The following is a 19,637-nucleotide window of genomic DNA, read 5'->3' as shown; positions in this document are numbered from 1 at the left end:
GCAAGGCTCAAGTAAAAAATGACAAGTTAAAGTGCAATTTCATCACGGAAATCTACCGTTCCGACTCAACCTATATGCAAAAATAAACGTGAAATTTTTTATTAATTTTCGTTTTTTTTTTAATTTCTTTTTTTTTTTTGAAAAGATAAAGAACAATACATACGAAAATTAAACGTGATAACAGGAATGCAGTAAGAACAACATGCAGACACAGATATGGATGCATAACCTCCCCAAACCAAACCGTACAATGCCTTCATTGTACCCAAAAATAGGGAAAGGAAATGCAAACTAAAAAAGGAGAGTGAAGATGCGGAAAACTTACAAGATAACGCGAAGAAGGGACCTCCCCAAACCAGCCAGCAACATGGGAGGTCACAAGCAGCTTCATAGTGGCGTCATAGGAAGCGAATCAAAGCAAGAAAACTCGATCGAGAGAACCAATTATTAAACAAAATAAAAACTGAAATGTGTGAAAAACAACTAAAAATAAAATCTCCGGGTTGCCTCCCGGGTAGCGCTAGTTTCAGACAGGTCCCAGCTCGACCTTCTTTTCTTCGAGCCTCTATAATTAACCAGGTCAAAACAGCTCAAAGCGCGCAGCAACCGATCAAACAGCTTCGCATGTGCTACATAAAAATGTAAGTAGCACCAAAGTAGAATAGAAGCAAAGGAAATAAAAATATATAAACATTTAAGGCTAATAAATTTCCTATGAGAGCTCCTAAATTTATCCACGAAGTATAAGAGCTCAGGAGCAATTAACAATAAATTAGGGTATCGTTTTAGTTTAACCGATTTAAGATGACATGAACGGTGAAAAACTCTTAAATTAATTGACCAACTAGGAGGGGGTATAACATTAAAATACGAAGCATGAGTCAAATGAGGCGATGTACTATTAGAACCAACAATAATAAAATTATCATTAACTACCTCGGGTTGGTTGCTCTCAATGTCGGAATCACTGATAAAGGAAGATATTACCTCTTCCGTGCTGGGAGCAATCACTGACTCAATTTCCTTCTCGTCACCCTCCTCTGTGGAATTCGTCCCGTAAATCGCGGCCTCTAGCGCATCCAGCTCGGCTTTGAATAGGGAAGATTCACCGTATCCATTATCTTCATAAAAATCGTCGTCTAAAACTAACCCAAGTGATGTTGCATTGCTCTCTCTGGCCAAATCAATCGATCGAGTGGAATTGTTACTCGATCGAGAGCTTTCTTCACACAAACTATTCGATCGAGTGGTTAAATCTACTCGATCAACTTCCTCATCATAGAATTTACTCGATCGAGCAATGTGGACTGTTCGATCGAGTGGGTTAGGCTGGACCGTGGTGAAGTGCTTGAGAAAAGCTTCATCTTCATTATCACCTTCAATTTCCGAGTCATAAATGTCTTCATCATCACTAGATAACTCGGGTCTTTCATGGGAAAGACTACTGACAGGAAATACAGCATATTCTGTCTCTGAGTCGTTAGAATCCTGTTGGAGCTTGTGTCCTCCAAAAATTAGTGTGATAACATTTATAAATCTCTTATAGGTTCACAAGGGTATACTTCGTATTTTATCAGTTGATTAACGATTACCTAATAACGGTTGGCTGGCTAGAAAGTTTGACGTTATTATCATACAGATGGCGGTGATCAACTGGTCCCTAAAAGTCACACCTAAAGGATGTGTTTGAGAGATGTGATTATGGAAATGTAATCACATTGATGCCTTATATGACTAAACAGTTAGTCAACGTGTTGATAAGACGATTATTTAATGCCGATTAAATAATATTAGCGGAGACGAATTAACTGTCAATTCGTAAATTGAATATAATAAGTTATATTTAATTAATGTATATAATGTTAGCTTAAACGAATTAAGTTGTTAATTCGTAATTAAACATAAACGGTTATATTTAATAAGCAAATTATAAATATGCGATATTTATAGTTAATATAAATATTATACGATATTGTCATTATAAATTATTACAGACCGGCATTAATATATCGACTGCAAGCTGTTGTATGTAGATTTATTAATACGGAAGAAAATAAATGACAATTTATAATAATACACATTATTATACATTTTAGATAACAACTTAATATAAGGAGATTTTTCTCCTTATTTGTTGTTGGTACCACTCGGTCAAACCGAGTAAAATGGGAAAGAAATATTCCTCTTTCTTATTATAAGGGGAGAGGGGATTCATTTTCTTAACCTAATTCTCTTTTGACCTAGCATTTTCCTCTCATCAAAATATCACACACAAAACCCTAAAAATTTTACAGAAAATTGAGGATCTCATTCTAGCAAGAACAAAGGCATATTTCATATCATCTTGGGTGCAACTGATAGGTAAATATCATTGCGATATTGTTCTTAGGCCGATTTTGCTAGAACCGAAGGTTATATCTTAATTCTCTAATATTTTGTTTATGTAATTTTCATTTATGACTAGTAATCATCTTTATAAATTCGTTATAATCCTTATATTTAAAGGGAAGCATACAGATAATTCCCACAAGTGGTATCAGAGCCAAGGCCATGAATTTTATTTTTGATGATTTTCATAAAATGAATTTAAACAAAGGGTTATTGGATCGAAAAAAAAAAAATCTCACGGCTGAAATTTTTTTTGCCGAATTGAAATTTTTTTTTTCGGCCGGTTTTGTTCTTGTTTTGATGCTATATTTCCATTTTTATTTTTCATATTGTTGTTTTAATCAGTTAAAATAATTATATGAAGAATTGGTAGATGTTTGATTTAATGGAGATTAAGTTAAAATGTAAATGGAATCGTCATGTTGATGATATAAAAATTTGTTTTTGCTATATAGTTTTTGGCATATACGGTTAATCATGTTTCATTAATTCATATGCTAATCTTGTTCTAATAGCAACTATAAACGAATTCGTTCATCTAAAGTTTTTGTTTTAGGGCATAATGCCGAATTGAAAAAAGAAAAAAAAAATTAGGGTTGTTTAGTTTTTTTTTCCAAGCGAGAAAAGAAAGAAAAAAAAAATTCCTGTTTTTGTTACTGTTCACCGTGGGCAGAATTAATAAAAAAAATTTTGTTTTTTTTTCCTTTCGGTTTTTGCTGAAAAGCCGAGAAGAGAAGTTTTTTTTTCGGTTTTGGGCTGTTTAGCCATGAGCAGCAAAAGAAAAATATAAAACCCGTTTTCGTTTTTTTGCTGTTATGCCATGTGCATTTTAAAGAAAAAAATTTCTGTTTTTTTTCCTTTTATTGTTGTTTTTGGCCAATAATTGTAATTATACATTACTTTTATAATGTATGATTGTATGTTTTGAAACAGTTCAAAATTTTAAGATACCTAATTATTTTAAAGAAGTTTAAAATAATGTTGGATTAAATTCATATTACAAGTTTAATGTGAATTAAGACTGAAATTAATGTGAGTAATTGAGGAATTATCACTTAATTTGATCTTTTAAATAGGTGGTTTGGGAAATTAATCTACATAATTAAGGAATTATGTCTTGTATGTTTAATTTTTTTTAGTTGATGCATTTTATTTTAGTTGAATGAATTGTTGAATGGTTTTATTTACGTATTTTTTTTACAATCGGTTGTAATTTGTAATACCTAGTGTGGCCTTAGTCAAACTATGTTTTCCTAATGATGGGAACATAATTTTTAATGTAATTTGAGATCCCGTATCTCCGTTTTGTTTTCTTTATTTATTACGGTTTTGAAATTAGAATGTAAATAGGTTTATTATGTAATTTTAAATTGTAATTTTTTAGAAGACTAAAGATGGAGATTGGAGCTCACTCCCGCTATATGGATCAAGATAGAACATCAAGACAAGCTTCTCGGGTCCAAGGATGGATTGCAAAGTTGTATTTATGTTCATTTTGATAGATAGGCCACACTAGGAATTTATTTTTGTTTTACGTTTTACCGTTCTTATTGCTTTTCATTCACATGCTAGTTAGTGCATCATTTTCCGCCTAAAACCAAACCACCTACTAAAATGCATGAAAATTGACTCATATAGGTTGAATGTTAGTTTTCATGGACATACAGATGTCACATACTTATTAAGCCATCACCTTAGTTTATTCATTCACGCATGCTAGATATTAGTTCATTTAAAATGAATTAAAATAAAGTTGATGGGATCTTCCTCTAAAACGGAAATTGAGACTAGTCTTTATAAGGGCAAACAACTATGAATCCCTTCTTCGTCGGTAGGCATAATATGACCCCTTCTACGTTGGGTAAGTAGTTTGTGTTGACTTAGTTTATCTCAACATTATAGTCCGAAGAGTTTCTCGTGATTATGATGGACTAAAGATAGAATTTACAGAAATTTATCGACCAAGAATTCTAACAGTAGAATTAGCCAAAAGGTTGGCTTATCAATTTACAGAAAATTGAGTCTTGGGATCATTTATATAATTCTTGAGGGAGGTCAATTGTATAAATGCTTGAGTCTTCGCTTATAACAGTTTTGCATTAAGACTTAAAATCATAAACGATGCATATGCTTATTATTTTTATTCTTCTTTTCGCAGTGTAGAATACGTTTATTTTGATAATACTGTTACAACAAATGGCTAGAGATACCGAAATCCCAATGCCGAGTGCCACACTTGGACGCGAGTCCTGGCTTAAAGTTTTTATGGACAACATGAATCAGTTCACACGACTGAAGAATGATGGGTCCAACTTTGCGGACTGGGAGGTAGCACTACGGAATGCTGCCATTGCTGACGGCAAGCTCAAGTACTTAACTGAGCCAATACCGGTAAACCCAGGCCCCAATGCAGGAGTTAACGAGTCACTTGCTTATAGTGATTTCGTCATGGAAGCGGGTGCGATAAAGAACGTACTCATCTTTGCAATGGAAACCAATTTGCAGAGACGCTTCATTGCCCAACAAGATTTTCACCACGCTCACTAACGAGTTCTCAAAAGCACCGAGAATCGTTACTTATGAGCATACCTGTCGCTTCTTTGATGCGAAACTCCAAAAGGGTCAACCGGTTAGCCCACACATTCTTAACATGATTGAGAATGTCGAGAAATTGGAGGCACTTGATTGCAAAATCAGTGAGAGCATAGTCATTGACCAAATGCTTCATTCTCTTCATGATGGTTTTGCCCTTTTCAGGGCGAACTACTACATGAATGACTTAAAGAAAAGTCCTCATGAGCTACACTCACTTCTCGTACAGACCGAGAAGGATATGAAATTGAGTGGGAGCATGAAGCAGGATGTTCTCACGATTTCCAACAAGAATAAAGGTAAGGGCAAAGCTCCAGGCGACCTAACTGTAGGTAAGCCAAAGTTCAAGAAGCAAGGAAACGGTAAGAGTGGGCCTGGTGAGACTAGTGGCTCACAGGGCAAGGCAAAGAGCAAGGGCGGTGACATTGAGTACCACCATTGTCACAAGACTGGACATTGGAGGAGGAACTATCCCGTGTACCGTGAGGACATAAAAGCAGGCCGCGTCGTTCCTGTTGGTATATCATCGTATATTCATATGATTGAGATTAACCATGCAAGTTTCGGAACTTGGGTACTTGATACTGGTTATGGTTCTCATCTGTGTAATCATTTGCAGGGCCTAAGAAACATCACACCTCTCGGAAAGGGTGATGTGGACCTGCGAGTCGGGAATGGAGCTAGAGTTGCTGCAGTCTCGAAGGGAACATATGTAATCCAACTCCCTAGTGGTTTTGAGTTATTTTTAAATAACTGTTACTATGTACCCAGTTTGTCTAAGAACATTATTTCAGTTTCCGTACTTGATAAAGACGGTTTTTCATTCTTAATAAAGGATAATAGTTGTATTTTCTCTTTCAATGAAATGATTTATGGCAAAGCAGTTTCCATGAATGGAATTTACATCTTAGATCAAACCACGGAAGTATTACACGTGAATAATAAGAAATTAAAGGTTGGTGACAAAGATCAAACCTATCTATGGCATTGTCGAATGGGACACATAAATGAAAAACGTGTAAAGAAACTCGTCGATAATGGGACTATTCCCGCGTTCGATTTTTCTACATATGGCACGTGTGAATCATGTCTCATTGGCAAAATGACTCGAAATTCCTTCAAAGGTGTTGGAATGCGCGCTAGTGACCTATTAGGACTCATACATACTGATGTTTGTGGACCTATGTCAATTACCGCTAGAGATGGCTATAGATATTTTATCACTTTCACGGACGATTTGAGTAGATACGAATATGTCTACTTAATGAAGCATAAAAGTGAGTCCTTTGAGAAATTCAAGGAATACCAGAACAGGGTTGAGAACCAGCTGGGTAGAAAGGTTAAAGCACTCCGTTCAGATCGGGGTGGTGAATATCTTTCAAATGAGTTTGATCAACACCTTAAAGACTGTGGAATCGTTTTGCAGTTAACTCCACCTGGAACACCTCAATTAAATGGTGTGTTCGAACAGAGAAATTGAACCTTACTTGATATGGTTCGATCCATGATGAATCACACGGTAGTACCTGATTCATTATGGGGTTTTGCTCTTTTGTCAGCTGCTCTTATACTTAATCGAAGTCCGACTAAAGCTGTCGACAAGACTCCATATGAAATGTGGAAGGGAACGGTCCCTAACTTGTCCTTTATTCAGGTTTGGGCTGCGAGGCTTATGTCAAGTGGAGACACGGGGATAAGCTCGGCCCGCGATCGGTTAAGACATACTTTATTGTTACGGCTAGTGCGACGTTGTTAGAGAAAGAATTTCTCGAGAACAAGACAAGTAATAGAACCTTCGAGCTGTCGGAGATTCCAGAACCGACAACTGAGGAACAGATGGAGGAAGTTGTTCCTCCAACTGATGATACGGTTAACATTCCTGAGGAACCTAGGAGGTCGGGTAGAGTCTCTAATCCTCCGGACAGATACATTGGTATGGTCGAGGAGAATGACGTTTTGCTCCTAGAGAGTAATGAACCCGCTACCTATAAAGGTGCTATGGCCTGTTCCGACTCAAAGCTATGGCTCGAAGCCATGCAAACCGAGATGGACTCCATGTATGAGAATGACGTATGGGATCTAGTTGATTTACCTAATAAGGTAAAACCTCTACAGTGCAAATGGCTTTACAAAATAAAGCATTCTGTAGACGTGCAACCAGATACCTATAAGGCACGAATAGTGGCAAAAGGTTTCACTGAAGTGCACGGATTGCATTATGATGAGATTTTTGGACCTGGAGTCATACTACATTCCATTCGGATAATCTTAGCGATTGCCACATTTCATGACTATGAAATTTTGCAAATGGATGTGAAAACCGCCTTCTTAAACGGTTATTTAGAGTAAGAGTTATACATGGTGCAACCCGAAGGTTTCATAGATCCTGAACATCCTAAGAAAGTATGCAAGCTTAAGCGTTCCATTTATGGACTTAAGCAAGCTTCTCGGAGTTGGAATCATCATTTCGACTAGGTGATAAAAGAGTATGGTTTCACTCGATCGGTCGAGGAACCATGCTTATATATCAAGTCGAGTGGGAGCAAGATTGTTTTCTTGATATTGTATGTCGATGACATACTCTTGATTGGGAATGACGATGACATACTCTTGATTGGACCCATCATTCTTGATATTGTATGTCGATGACCATCTTCGGTTAAAGGATGGTTGAAGAACCATTTCCAGATGAAAGATCTGGGTGAGGCACAATGCATTTTGGGAATCCGTATCTACCGAGATAGATCACGATGAACGTTATCACTTAGTCAGGAGTCTTATTTGGATAAGATTCCTGAAAGGTTCAGCATGACCAACTCCAAGAAGGGGAACCTTCCAATGACGTCTGGGATGCAGTTAAGCAAGTCTCAGTCACCCACGACGCCTGAAGGAATTGAGCGCATGAGTCGTGTTCCTTATGCATCTGCAATAGGATCAATCATGTATGCCATGATATGCACACGTCCAGACGTGGCATATGCATTGAGTATGACGAGTAGGTACCAAAAGAATCCAGGTGAAATACACTGGATAGCTGTTAAAAACATCCTCAAGTACCTACGGAGGACTAAGGATAGGGTATTGACTTATGGAGGCGATACTAAGCTATGCGCAATCGAATACGCAGATGCTAGCTTCCAAACGGATCGGGATGATTCAAAATCTCAATCCGGGTTCGTCTCTACTCTTAATGGTGCTGCGGTCAGCTGGAAGAGTTCCAAACAGAGTGTTGTAGCAGATTCTACCACTTAATCCGAGTACTATGCCGCTTTGGAAGCAGCTAAGGAAGCGATATGGATGCGTCAATTCTTACAAGGACTTACGATAGTTCCTAGTTCGAATGACCCGATCACCATCTATTGTGACAATAGAGGTGCCATCTTCCAGGCTAAGGAGCCAAAGTCTAGCAACAAATCTAGACATGTACATCGGAAAGCTCACCTGATCCGTGATTACGTGGAGCAAGAAGAGATAGTGATTGACAAGATAGCTTCGGATGATAACATCGCGGACCCTCTCACAAAACCGTTGAATTTTGATAAGCATGAAGGGCACGTTATTTCCATAGGAATTAAACGTGTTCCTGAGTTGTAGTAGTTGATTATGGATTTGATACATTATCTCTTTCATATACTATTTATAACTTCAACGTTTTTTATAAAATTTTGTTTTTCATGTGGATTGTACTAACAACATTGAACGCCACAAAGTGAACTGAATTACATTATATTTTGTTTTGGTCCGTAATCGCCCATATGAGCTGATAACTCTGGCTATTATATTGTGCAGTCGATTGATGGTGGGTTCAACGAGCCATAAGTCAAACAGTTGACTGATCGATCACAAATACGGGTTATAACGATACCTCGTAGGACAATTATTTTTGTGAAAACGTAATGGAGTCCTAAATGTTTAAAAACATTCGGTGTCAGGTCGTGGATAGGACATCCATTGTGTTCCTAGAGTCGATTCTTTTGACTATCGAATGTCTCTTGAGATTAAGGCAGTTTTTGGGTGACTTTGGTTTCTTTCTCATGGTCTGCCGTAACTGGAGACTAAGTAGATTTTTTCTGGGTCATGTCATACTGTGCTTACATCTGCAGGATTCGAGTTGAGGAAAATATCCAACCCTTATCAGGTTTAGTTATTTCTCAGGGCCACTCGAGGAGTTGTAACTGAAATGCATGGCCATACTCGAATGATGATTCGTTTATCAGTTAAGTTACTCTCTAGTCGGGGAAACCACTCTTGATATTGATCACTTGTAAAATACGACCTTTGTGAATATGGATTTTGCAAATTGTTTTACATTGAGTGGGAGAAATTTTAGGATATGAGAATCGGTTATCGCACATACACTTGTGAGGACAAGTGGGAGTTTGTTGGAGCTTGTGTCCTCCACAAATTAGTGTGATAACATTTATAAATCTCTTATAGGTTCACAAGGGTATACTTCGTATTTTATCAGTTGATTAATGATTACCTAATAACGGTTGGCTTGCTAGAAAGTTTGACGTTATTGTCATACAGATGGCGGTGATCAACTGGTCCCTAAAAGTCACACCTAAAGGATGTGTTTGAGAGATGTGATTATGGAAATGTAATCACATTGATGCCTTATATGACTAAACAGTTAGTCAACGTGTTGATGAGACGATTATTTACTGCCGATTAAATAATATTAGCTGAGACGAATTAAATGTCAATTCGTAAATTTAATATAATAAGTTATATTTAATTAATGTATATAATGTTAGCTTAAACGAATTAAGATGTTAATTCGTAATTAAATATAAACGGTTATATTTAATAAGCAAATTATAAATATGCGATATTTATAGTTAATATAAATATTATACGATATTGTCATTATAAATTATTACAGACCGGTATTAATATATCGACTGCAAGTTGTTGTATGTAGATTTATTAATACGGAAGAAAATAAATGACAATTTATAATAATACACACTATTATACCTTTTAGATAACAACTTAATATAAGGAGATTTTTCTCCTTATTTGTTGTTGGTACCACTCGGTCAAACCGAGTAAAATGGGAAAGAAATATTCCCCTTTCTTCTCTTATTTTTTCGGATATTATAAGGGGAGAGGGGATTCATTTTCTTAACCTAATTCTCTTTTGACCTAGCATTTTCCTCTCATCAAAATATCACACACAAAACCCTAAAAATTTTACAGAAAATTGGGGATCTCATTCTAGCAAGAACAAAGGCATATTTCTTATCATCTTGGGTGCAACTGATAGGTGAATATCATTGCGATATTGTTCTTAGGCCGATTTTGCTAGGACCGAAGGTTATTTCTTAATTCTCTAATATTTTGTTTATATAATTTTCATTTATGACTAGTAATCATCTTTATAAATTCGTTATAATCCTTATATTTAAAGGGAAGCATACAGATAATTCCCACAAATCCAACTCGGTAACTAATTGAGCTACTTGAGATTCAAGTAGCTTGAGGTGAGCTTCCCTAGATTTATCGCTTTCTTGCATTTGAAGCATAAGTGCTTTTACCATAGACTTCAATTCGGCAGCCCCTTCATTCTCTTCAACGGGAGGAAGGGTTTGTTGTTGCGGTGGCCAGACAAAAGGAGGCTTGTGATAGCCTCGTTGATAAGGTAGATGTGGCGGCACAACTACAGCAGAATGGCTAGATTGTCTACGGTGCTTGAACGCGTAGACCTCGTCGTTCTCTGCCATGCAAAAGGCTGCATTTTGCTCAGCAGCACCACATCTCCCGCAATAAATCACCTGATGCACCATATAACGGAACATAGGTGACGGGTCAAAGGTACTCAAGCCTTCCCTTTGACGATCTTTTACCTAGAACTGTCTAGGTAGGACCTGTAGGGCCTATCAAAACAACACTCAAGGAAAAAGATAAGAACTGCCTCAAGGAATAAATCCCTTGAGGCTAAAGACAGACAAAAAGAAACAAGTAAATAAATAGTTGCCTCCCCGGCAACGGCGCCAAAATTTGATACCGTCGTCAGGTACCAAAAATAAATACCTAGCTATTACTAACAGAAGTCAGCGGTAAGTAGAGTCAATCTCCACAGGGAAGCGGTCACTATCTACTTGTCTATTCGGTCTGTCTAAGTCACAAGTTGGGAGTTTTGAGTTGTTTGACTAAAATAAATAAGATAAAGCAAGAGAAATAGAAATGAGAGGAATTAACAAGCAAGGGAGAGAGGACTAGGATTTCGGGTCATCAATGAACGTCAGTCAATCGCAGTTAAGGTCACAGATCAGTCGATGTGTCGGTCTAAGGGGCAATGAATATCTCCTTTCGGTCTCAATTCGCCCTAAAATGCTATTAGCTTAACTTTCGCCCTCACTAAAGCATCCTATTGTTCACTGCGGGTCTCACCCCTTCTAACCTTTCGGTCTAGGTCAAGGCTTACCAAAATTAAAAGGCTAATTGCATCGATTCAATCAGCTAGATACAATTAAGGGCAGTGATTAACAACAAAGACTAAAACAACAACGACTAATATGTAAACTAATTAGCAATTAACATTCATCCATTGAATCACCTAATCCTAGCAGAGAAATTAGCCAGACATAATAAAAGTAAGAACAAAAGCAAAGGGGAAAGAAAATAAACATTAAATAAAATGAGAGAAAAGGGAAAGAGAATGTTACAGTGGAAGAGATCCAGAAAATAGAGAGAAAATAATATCCCGCAGTAAAACAGTTGACAAGAGAGAGAAGAGTAAAAGTAACAGGAGAAAGTAGCGTCCCCCCCCCCCCCTTATTAACCTAATTATGAAAGCTTAAATTGGAAAACAAAAGTCTATCACGAAATTAAGCCCAACATGGGTTAATTAATCCCGCGTAACATCAAAACCACTCGATCGAGTAACTTTATATCTGTAACACCCCGGTTTATGAAGGAGCCTTTGGCAAGACATTCCCTAATAAACCGAACTGTTACCATCTCGGTTTCCCGAGGTAGTGAATAACAAATTAAACTCCAAGGCAATTTATCTAATATTTTAACTCAATTATTACAAATTCTCCTTTTAAATAAAATTACAAGAACTGACGTAAATAAAAGTGGAGTCTTCTAGATGATGATCTAGCTACTAGGTCGTCCGATCCAGTGTCTCTCACGCCCATCCAGCTCCCCGTCCTATCTCATAAACTCACAAGTCTGCTCCCCATAAAACGGTTCATCACAGGTGTTCACGAATACACAGGGTCAACCACGAGGTTGAGTAGGGAAAACAATAAAACAGTAAATATGATATGCATGATACTCCGTCACCTCCATCTCCACCTCAACTCATCACACACAACCCCGGCACGCCCAGCCATACCGATCCCCGGTAGACTTTATATATCGACCGTAGTCGATCCGCCCTTCGCGAGGAGGACACCAGGGCAAGTCCTGCAGAACCAGCCTGGGCCTTATCACCACATCACATCATATCTCATCATCGTCACCACCACACCATCCTCCAACTCCAATGCATATGCAATGCTCAACAGTAACAATGCAACACAATGTGTATATTAATGGATGAAATCATGCCAGCTATCAAAAGATTGGAATAACATACTCAACACTAACAATTCGATCAACCCCACCTCATTACATGAAACATAACATCAATCACAACCACGAACAAGTCAACGATCTTAGCTTGGTCATATAGAACACAAACAAGTCAACTCAATTCAATAATACGGTAAGGAGTCAAGTGTGTTTCCCCTACCTCAAGTGCCAGCAAATCCAATTAAGCCGTTAAGCAGTCCAATGGACAGATGCCCAACAATATTTCATCACGAAATCGCTCTCTGAAAGATAAATAATGATAACAATTACTTCACTATTCCCGTTCCCAAGATAGAGGGTTATTAATGATAGAACTTCCTAAAAATGGAAACTTTCCCGATATAGTAATTTTTCAACTTTCAACAAACCCGATTCAAAACCCGACTTGAATTATTTAACTGACTCGGAAATTAAATTGGATAATTAATATGATAAATAAATGAATTATAAGATTAAAGAATCCGAATCAAACATTGAACAACTCAACAATCCCGACTCAAACCCGTCTCTACTTATTTTAATGTACTCGGGAATTAACTCAAATAAATTATTTAGAAGACTCGGGGATTAATTAATTAATTAAGAATATGACCCATAACGAAATATAACGATTGAATTACGAAAACCCGCTTCAAAACCAAAACGCCCGTCATCCACACACCCCCTTCACACGCACTCACGCACCACCACACACCACCTCACCACCGTGTCAACCACCAGGTCAGTCCCCCACTTCAACCCCACCACCAAGGACCACCCCCACGACGGTCGACTCTCGCCGGCGAGTCAGACCGTGGCCTTCTTTTGGCCTGGTTCCACGCCGTGCCTCACCAACACCCACTGTTTCCCCTCTCACCACCACCGCAACCATCACTGAATCCCTGTCAAACCACCACGGCTATGCTCGCCGTCGACCCACCAACACACACATACACGGTGGCACCACCATTTCGACCTCCCCCGAGTCCACGGTGGTGCCACCCCAACACTACTCGTCTAACTCGCCAAAAACCGCATTTAAACTCGTTTGTTACCCCTATGTCGATGCCGCCTATTACTGCCACCCTAACCACCTACAACCACCCCAACAACCACCAAAATACTCGCCACTCACCACACTACTCATATAACCCGTCAACAACCACCCTTACTACCTCTCTAAGTCACGCAACACCCTCCAAAAACCCGACACTAATTCGAAAAACAGAGGAGGGAGTTGGCTGCTTACCTTTCCGCCGCCATAGCTACCACCAGGGCCGCCCACGAACGTCGACATTCATCCCTATCTCTTCCTTGTTTGCACCGACACCACCCCTGCTCTCTCTCTCTCTCGTTTTGCGTGAAGATAGAAGTTGGGGATGATGAAAGGAGGGAGGCGGCTGGGTTGAGAGGGAGGCGGGTTGAGGGATTAGGGTAGGTAGTCTTTAGGTTTAATTAGGGTTAGGGTTAGGGTTAATGGGCTTTGGGTTACTTGGGTTTGGCTAAAAAATAGGGGGCTCAAATGGGTCACTGTTTAATTGTTTAGCTCACCTTTCGAATTCCTTCTAAACCCGTCTTTATTAACTTGCGGTAGATTAACTAATTATCGACTCAACTATTTTCCCGACATAAATGTGATATAAAATGTATAATAATTAACATAAAATAATATCCGTTTAATTAATTATATTATATAAAAATACGGGGTATTACAGTCTTCCCCCCTTAAAATGAACTTCGTCCCGAAGTTCGCTCCCGTACTCAAACCTCAGAAGGGTACACTATATCGTACATACGGACGTCACGCATTTCTAACACAGTTAACACACACTTTTGACACATCAATTAAACATAACAAACACGAAATGTTACATTCTGCCCTCCTAAAAATAAACTTCGTCCCGAAGTTTAACTCATTTTCACTTAACTCAACTAACTACAACTAATAACTACCTGAGAACACAAATGCATAACAACTAAATAATCGTCTGAGAACACCGTCGTCTTCCATCTAAATTCCGATCTCGAACTCAAGTAACTCAATAACCACGATCACACTGGACCGTAAACATAACTCGGCACAAAGGCCTCACAACTCATAACTCAATACCAGAAGTTTGACTTATATTCCCTTTTTTTTCACCTCAACCAACTGACAGAAGTATGAATAAAACGTATAGAACTCATTTGCATAGATACCCCACAACGAAACATCTACTTGGTCAAAACTACCATCTACAAACAAGTGCAACATAAACATTAAGATTTTACAATCCTACCCGACTAGAAACATGGTTACGTCCTCGTGACCTCTTTTCGATTTTCATATACCTATACAACAAAATCATTATCAACCACATGTGACAGGAAAGAATGCATGATAAGAGATTGCGCATCAGCATTAAGGTCGAAACGAGGTTTTATCAAGGAATCAACTGATTGTCAACAAGTAGCATTTATTACTAGCTCATGCTTAACTTAAAACACAACCGCAAACTAAAAGAACAACAAGAAAGGAACCAAGGTTTACACGGTTTCACAACTAAACAAGTTTGATGATCAATTATAGACTATGAACGAGCGAGAGCAAAATCAACAAAACAATTTAAGAACTTCTCACATTTGTAAACATACCACAGAAATAGATCTACCACTATTATCTATCACAATCACAGGATCTTATTGACACGTCCATTCAACCCTTTATTCACTCATTGGTTTAGGTCACGAATTAGGTCGATGAATTTAAGCAATCACCAACATACCCATAATTCATACTTTAAATTATAAAAAAAAAATTGTTTGCACGATATCAATTATGAAAACATGTTTCTCAATAAATGTAACTACATATGATCTATGACAACGACAACATTACTTCCATATCACACCTATGGTTCACATTTTAGCAACCATATCATTCAATTGTGTCCAAAGAACTTGGTAGAATTCATTCTCAAAAAAAAGAGATATTGTATAAATAGTTTAAACATATACATTTGCCATCATATACTTTGTAGAACACTAGCTATGATAAAAGATTAGCAACTTGAACAACTTCTCTGATTTGCATGATTGAATAATTAGGCAACTCGTAGGCTCAATTAAATGTAACTATAATGACTATCATTTAAACCCATGCATATCATGTGAATCATCAAAAGAGTTATCCCATTATAATTGCCAACATAGTTATTATGACAATTTTTATTTTAATATAATTGATAGTAACGGCTCGAGAATATAAATATGCCAATTGTCGTGTTATATCAAACAGTTTCCTTTATATCACACTCATGCAATTGCAAGAATCACTTTAGTATTTTTACGATATTGTAATAACGAACATATTCAATAACAAAAATAACAACACTGTTTATTATCATGTTATAGGTTTAGGTTCAACCGAAATCATTTAATGCAATGGAGGCAATAGATATAACTATAGGCACACAGGCTCACAAAAAGGACCTTAGGACTCAGATGACATCCTACATGTGGTAATATTTAGGCATAACCACTACTACCATTCATGTGTAGACATTTGGACCTAATTATTATAATTACTCATGCGTGTATGTTAGAACAGTCACTTAACTTTTAACGCTATCAACTTACCAAGCTATGACAATATAGTTTTATATTTATATATATACCCGACCACTATGCAAATAAGATGCACACCCAGAGACGTTACACCATGCCAAATGTATACAAAGTATGCAAACAACTGGACTCGTATAAACATTTCACCCTCGGTTAAGAATCAAATTAAGCTATCCAATTTTACTCATGCTATCATGCCAACAATGTTATCAACTAAGTTTTAAATTTTATCACTTGTTAAGATATATGACTACTGAACATGCGTGCTACTATCATCATATAAAACATTATAATTTCACCTTACTAAGGCTCATGGATTAATCAAACAACTGTGTGAAAACTTAGCATAGAACGCACATTTTACAGGTCATGATTCACGTTGTAATTTTCAAAAATCACAAATAAATAACCGTCCAACGAATACTTGAGTTAGATTACTTTTCATAACATACAGAGAGTTAATAATTGTGATAAAAGAATGAGGTCGAAAGTCCAAGAATTCAATTTTTTTAAAGAATTTTACAACTCAGTTGGTCCAAACAAGTATGTGACAAAGAATTGGTCCGTAACTTGGGTCAATTCGCAAAGCTTACCCTTTTAATATAGAGACATCAAGAATTTTTGTGGCTTATCAATTTGAAAACGTATGCGAAACCTCTAGTCGATGGAGTTGGAATTATGCAAAAATCATTTACACAAATTAAATGAGGATTTTTACAAAATCGTCGGTCCACACATCACTGCACAGGAACTTCCCAACCACAGCCCACTAAAACATTTATTACTCTTAATCCGTATACCCTATAAGTATGAAACCAACGCCAAAAGAACACTAACTCACGAGGCTATTTCTCATAAAATTTTCATCCGTAGAAAATTAACAGGAAGGAAATGACAGCAAGATCAATTACAGAGTAAAATCAAACAAAACGGATTTCAACACTAAAGCATTCATTTTCCATGTTCCAAGCTCTTACAACCATACTATCGATACTAACTCATCCTAACTTAAATCTCACACTTTTGTATTTACGTAAACATCTATCCCATAGAAGTCCCTTCGCCTCCCGACCTACCCCTTACATCTAATCACGATTGCTACGACTAGAAACAAGCAATTCAATGGTGTCTCTTATTACTATCACGATACTATACTAGCATGGCTTTGGGATCACATAACCACATATTATCAGACATAATAGCACTATCAACGCGTCATTCACATCCATCCAGATAAATATCATGAATTCGCAATTATTCTCATGCTCACGATTACCACAATCTAACGCTTCATTGATTATCCATCCGTAAATGTCATAATTTCAAACTAAGTCTCCGGTATACGTCAACTCGCTTATATCCAAGGTTTTCCTTCTAACTACCCCATTCACTCGTTTTCTCTTGGGTTGCCTGGTTCAAAACTGAGAGGGCAAAAGAGCACGCATTAAGGGCGCCTTCTTAACCGCACTGTGAGCTCCTAACAGTTTATTCCCAGGGGTTCATTTTATTTAGACACATCCTACGTTCATTGGGTTCATTGGTTTAGGCCTGAGGATCGTTCGCTCTGATACCACTTTGTAACACCCCGGTTTATGAAGGAGCCTTTGGCAAGACATTCCCTAATAAACCGAACTGTTACCATCTCGGTTTCCCGAGGTAGTGAATAACAAATTAAACTCCAAGGCAATTTATCTAATATTTTAACTCAATTATTACAAATTCTCCTTTTAAATAAAATTACAAGAACGCGTAAATAAAAGTGGAGTCTTCTAGATGATGATCTAGCTACTAGGTCGTCCGATCCAGTGTCTCACGCCCATCCAAACTCCCGTCCTATCTCATAAACCCACAAGTCTGCTCCCCCCATAAAACGGTTCATCACCGGTGTTCACGAATACACAGGGTCAACCACGAGGTTGAGTAGGGAAAACAATAAAACAATAAATATGATATGCATGATACTCCGTCACCTCCATCTCCACCTCAACTCATCACACACAACCCGCACGCCCGGCCATACCGATCCCCCTAGACTTTATATATCGACCGTAGTCGATCCGCCTCGTCGTCAGAGGACACCAGGCAAGTCTGCAGAAACCACCGGGCCTTATCACCACATCACATCATATCTCATCATCGTCACCACCACACCATCCTCCAACTCCAATGCATATGCAATGCTCAACAAGAATAATGCAACACAATGTGTATATTAATGGATGAAATCATGCCGACTATCAAAAGATTGGAATAACATACTCAACACTAACAGTTCAGTCAACCCCACCTCATTACATGAAACATAACATCAATCACAACCACGAACAAGTCAACGATCTTAGCTTGGTCATATAGAACACAAACAAGTCAACTCAATTCAATAATACGGTAAGGAGTCAAGTGTGTTTCCCCTACCTCAAGTGCCAAAGAAATCCAATTAAGCCGTTAAGCGGTCAATGGACAGATGCCCAACAATATTTCATCACGAAATCGCTCTCTGAAAGATAAATAATGATAACAATTACTTCACTATTCCCGTTCCCAAGATAGAGGGTTATTAATGATAGAACTTCCTAAAAATGGAAACTTTCCCGATATAGTAATTTTTCAACTTTCAACAAACCCGATTCAAAACCCGACTTGAATTATTTAACTGACTCGGAAATTAAATTGGATAATTAATATGATAAATAAATGAATTATAAGATTAAAGAATCCGAATCAAACATTGAACAACTCAACAATCCCGACTCAAACCCGTCTCTACTTATTTTAATGTACTCGGGAATTAACTCAAATAAATTATTTAGAAGACTCGGGGATTAATTAATTAATTAAGAATATGACCCATAACGAAATATAACGATTGAATTACGAAAACCCGCTTCAAAAACCAAAACAGCCCGTCATCCACACACCCCCTTCACACGCACTCACGCACCACCACACACCACCTCACCACCGTGTCAACCACCAGTGTCGGTCCCCCACTTCAACCCCACCACCAAGGACCACCCCCACGACGGTCGACTCTCGCGGCGAGTCGACCGTGGCCTTCTTTTGGCCTGGTTCCACGCCGTGCCTCACCAACACCCACTGTTTCCCCTCTCACCACCACCGCAACCATCACCGAATCCTGTCAAACCACCACGGCTATGCTCGCCGTCGCCCCACCAACACGGACACGGTGGCACCACCATTTCGACCTCCCCCGAGTCCACGGTGGTGCCACCCCAACACTACTCGTCTAACTCGCCTGAAAACTGCATTTAAACTCGTTTGTTACCCCTATGTCGATGCCGCCTATTACTGCCACCCTAACCACCTACAACCACCCCAACAACCACCAAAATACTCGCCACTCACCACACTACTCATATAACCCGTCAACAACCACCCTTACTACCTCTCTAAGTCACGCAACACCCTCCAAAAACCCGACACTAATTCGAAAAACAGAGGAGGGAGTTGGCTGCTTACCTTTC

The sequence above is a fragment of the Silene latifolia genome, chromosome 2, assembly GCF_048544455.1.
Source record: "Silene latifolia isolate original U9 population chromosome 2, ASM4854445v1, whole genome shotgun sequence".
NCBI lineage: Eukaryota > Viridiplantae > Streptophyta > Magnoliopsida > Caryophyllales > Caryophyllaceae > Silene > Silene latifolia.
This window is presented reverse-complemented; position numbering follows the sequence as displayed.